Raw genomic sequence first — 4,727 nt, forward strand, 5'->3', positions numbered from 1 at the left:
GAGAGATAGAGGGAGAGAGAGAGAGAGAGAGACAGAGAGAGAGAGGGAGAGAGAGAGACAGAGAGAGAGAGAGACAGAGAGACAGAGAGACAGAGAGAGAGACAGAGAGAGAGAGGGAGACAGAGAGAGAGAGGGAGAGATAGAGGGAGAGATAGAGGGAGAGATAGAGGGAGAGGGAGAGAGAGACAGAGAGAGAGAGACAGAGAGAGAGAGACAGAGAGAGAGGGAGACAGAGAGAGAGAGGGAGAGATAGAGGGAGAGAGAGAGAGAGAGACAGAGAGAGAGACAGAGAGACAGAGAGAGAGAGAACCTGTATCTGGATAAAGACCTGTGATCACGGGGCCTTTAAGTTCTCCTGATGTAAATAAGTGTTATCTCCACTCAGGCTGCACTGGGATCAGATCTCAGAGGCACAGCTGGTGAAGCTAGCAGCTAGCAGCTAGCAGTCTCTGACATATGTGGCTGTAACATATATGACGACACCACTGCTGATATAGGTGACATATATGTCCTATATATTACATTTCTATATGAGTTAGTGTATTATAACATATTAATGATACATGCGCATGATAAAGGACATTTTCTTTATGATCCAACTCCACTGAAAAACATTTACAGCTTTAATTCACAACAGAAAAACACAAACAGTTTAAATGTTGTCCTGCAAATTCTACATATTAATAACTTTTTACACCACTGCTCACACACTCACACATGTGGACTCGTATTGCATTACCACACACACACACACACACACACACACACACACACACACACACACACACACACACACAGAGTGCAGGGCAGTGCGGTGTGTTAAAGTGTGTTAACCACATTAAAGGAGCTGTATAATGTGCAGCAGCAGCCTCCAGGAAACCCAAGCTGCTCTAAAAGTCACATTATAAATTTTTGATCAAATTGAGGATATTTTCCAAACGGCTGAAACCCGACGCCATATTTTCAGCCTCTGGTTTCCTTTTTCTTTTCTTGAAGGAGCCGCGGCGGCGTTAATGCGGCCTCTCTCCGGTTTCTGTTTGTCGCTTCCCAGTGTTCGTGTCTAAAAACTGGTGATGAGATTTGCATCGAGCGGAGAGGCACTAAAACCATCAAACCCACCGCTGTTTGGTCGGGCAGGATGGCAGGATGAGAGAGGGGAATGTAACCAAAGCTTCCAGATCTGTAATCGCCTTACACACACACACACACACACTCTCTGTGATGGATTAATAGACTGCACACACACTCAGAGAGATGGACACATTAACTCGCACCTCTGTCTCTCAAGTTACATCTCGCTTTACACCCTCGCTTTTCCTTTTTCTTCCCCTCCTCTTCCTCTCTTCTCCCCCTTCATCAGTAAGTTTTTTTTAAATGTTTGTTTTGCTTCCTCATTCGGCCTCATCATCATCATCGTCGTTGTCGTTGTCCGTCCGCGTCTCGGTGACTCGCAGCGAGGTCAGCGGTAAAACAGGCTTCAGTTACGCACGGATCAACGTTACCCTTACAAACTGTAAGGAGGTGAGAGGTCAGAGGTCACGGCACAAGCTGTTTCAGGCTCCGACTCCTTCGATCCCGCCTGAAGACGTCACACGGGGTCGATGAGGAGCACCAGGCTGGTTCTAGTGAGGCCAGGTACAAAATAAATAAGAAATAAAACCAAAAATAATAGTTAAAAAAATAATGAATGAATATAAACAAAAATAAACAACTGGAGTGGTGACATCAGCTCCTCTCGTCCTCTTCGTGGTCGTATCCCTCCGCCACTCAGAATAGTTCCAGGTCACATCCCTGTTTATCCAGACTCAGAGAGAATATGAACCATCTGTGTGAAATTTTGTCATAATTGCGGTTTGAAGTCTTAAGTAACGGCTAAAAAGTGCTTTCTGAGGCCACCGTGACCTTGACCTTTAACCCCCAAAGTCTAATCAGTTTGTCCTTGAGTCCTGGGAAAAGCTTGTATCAAATTTGGAGAAGTTCCGTGGAGGCGTTACTGAGATATGGCGTCGCCGGGCGTCGCTCGAACTCTGACTTTAAATGTGAAACTGCTTCATTCAGTGTTTTTAACAGTTAAAATCATCGGGTCCGTTTGATTTCCTGACCCACTGACACTGAGGGAATCCAAACTGGGAGGAGACAACAACTCCCATGATCCTGCGCTATTTCACGACGTCACCAAACGCCGTCCTTTGTTGTTGTTGTTGAGATGGAGGCAGAATGTACCGACTGTGCGTTGAACACTAAAACAGTGTTTTTCATTGAAGGAAAAAAAAGTATTCGATAGATTTATAATCAATATTGACAAAGAGGAACCTGCTCATTCGTGCGGTTACTCATCAGCCAATCAGGAGGCAGCAGTGCAAAGAATAAAATCCTACAAATCCTTTTTTTATTTTTAAAGTAAAATATCTGCTTTTAAATTCAACCATTTAACTTATGGAGTTGCATGTCTGTTTTCTTTCGCTTTCTCAGAGACTGTGAACGCACCGCGACAAACAAACATGACACACACTCGCTCTCTTTCTACCCACACACTGTGACCCTCGCTCTATCACAGCTCTCACAATCTCACACACAAGCCTCTCCACACAGACTCTCTCTCTCAACAGCTGCAGCTTGTCACCACGACAACCTGACATCAGTAACATGATAATAATCAATCAATTAATCAATGGACATATTTATCCAAGAACACACACACACACACACACACACACACACACACACACACACACACACACACACACACACACACACACCCTCCCCCCTCCTTCTCCCTCAGTGTGTTTACAGTCCTGGTTAGTGATGGCTGCTTCAGGACCTTCCTGTCGTCACCACCATCAGTCAGCAGATATTACCCTCGTCTGACCACACACACACACACACACACACACTCATACTCACACACACACTCACACACCTCATCAGCATGCGTGTGTGTGTGTGTGTGTGTGTGTGTGGAGGTCAGAGTGTGTGTTAAATATTTCCCTGCAGCCTGATGTGGACGGAGGACGGATCCTTCTCCGCCGACAGAGCTTCATGTTTTAGAGATGTGGTGTGTTAATAAGAGATGAGTGTTTACTGCAAAGCTTAAGTGTCTCTGTCCTCCACAAAAACACACACACACACACACACAGACAGACACGCACACACAGAGACGTCTCATATCTCGGCGGGTGCATTTGCTGGCCGTGCTCTGGCATGTTCCTTATTTATCCAGATCATTTGCAGTTATTTGTGTGCTGCGTTCAGGGGACGTTGGATTGCTGAGCACTCGTTTTTCATCAGCTTTTCATAGGAACAAGAAGTGCTAACATAAGCTAACATGTTAGCTTGCTAACTGAAGGGAATATTAAAGGAAGTCAATGAGTCAGAAACTTAATTAGCATTTTATCACTTCCTGTTCCCTCGTCCTGAAGTCTCTGGCTTTTTGGTTGATGACTGAATGAAAGTCTGTGTTTAACACAAGCTCGAGACATTTTCACGTTTTATTCTACGACATAAAATCAGTCAGTAAATACTCCAGTCCTGATTCCTGAAGCTTTTACGTCTCGGTTGCTAACGAGTGTCTAAATGAGACACAGAGGTTGTCGGGGACGTTAAACTTTGTCACGTTGAACATGAAAACAGATCTACTCACAGGTCCACCTCTACAGCCTTGTTGTGTTTATATAGTGGCGACGCTGAAGTCATGTGACCGTGGTGTAGTTGGTTTATAGCCTAACATTAGATTCTGATTGTGTTTAGGCTTCAAACATCATAAAGTGGTGTTCACTAGTGAGGAGGGAACCAGGGTGAAGCTAGGGTGGATAAACTCCTGCTGCCTGTCATATTATCTGCACCAGTTAAGCAAAATGTTTTAATTTAATGAATTCAACAATATACTGTATCATATATATATATATATATATATATATATATATATACATATCATACATGTACATCAATATAATCGTACTAGTTCTGATCCCCTTTGCTTTGTCGTCTTTTGTACTGAATCTTAAATATAATTTTAATGGTGGTTAAGATATCAATACCCATCCAAAGTTAATGTGTTTTATTAAATGTCCTTTGGTTTTTATTTGAACCCAAATCTCCCACCTTTTATTTGCCTTTGAAGGCAGCAGCAGATAATGTAACACTGCAGACTTCTGTCCACTGTAGCCTGTTCAGTTATTGTTTGTAGATATGGTCAGCACACACACACACACACACACACACACACACACACACGGGTGAGGCAGTAATGTGGTTGCAGTCTGGTTAGGATCGATTTCCCGCCCACTCGCTTTAATAAATGTCTTCCCGAGTCATTAAAGGAGGAGAACGCATCAGCTGCATCGATCTGGAGCAGTTCATCACACACAATATTCACTATTTAGTCCAAACTGATGGTCGAGAGTCTATTACAGAGAGTGGATCACACACAGGAGAGAGAGGGGCCGGTCTATCAGTGTGATCAGGGTTTCACTGTGGTTTAGTGTTTGTTTGTTTGTTTGTTTACATCCAATGCCTCCAGTGCTTCATATAAAATCCCACATTGTGACGGTTGTTTTCTTGTGGGTTTTTACGGACGTGGTTTCATGTGTGAAGACAGAAACAAAGGATTTCAGGGCAAATCGATTCATAAATCAGTTGATAGATGAGGTGGAAACTGGAGTCTGTCAACGTCCCGCAGACAAATAAAGGTTGGAAAAAAAAACATTAAGTTGAGTTGAAATGCACCA

This window comes from Seriola dumerili, unplaced genomic scaffold (assembly GCF_002260705.1).
Source record: "Seriola dumerili isolate Sdu_G_001 unplaced genomic scaffold, Sdu_1.0 BDQW01000565.1, whole genome shotgun sequence".
Taxonomy (NCBI): Eukaryota; Metazoa; Chordata; class Actinopteri; order Carangiformes; family Carangidae; genus Seriola; species Seriola dumerili.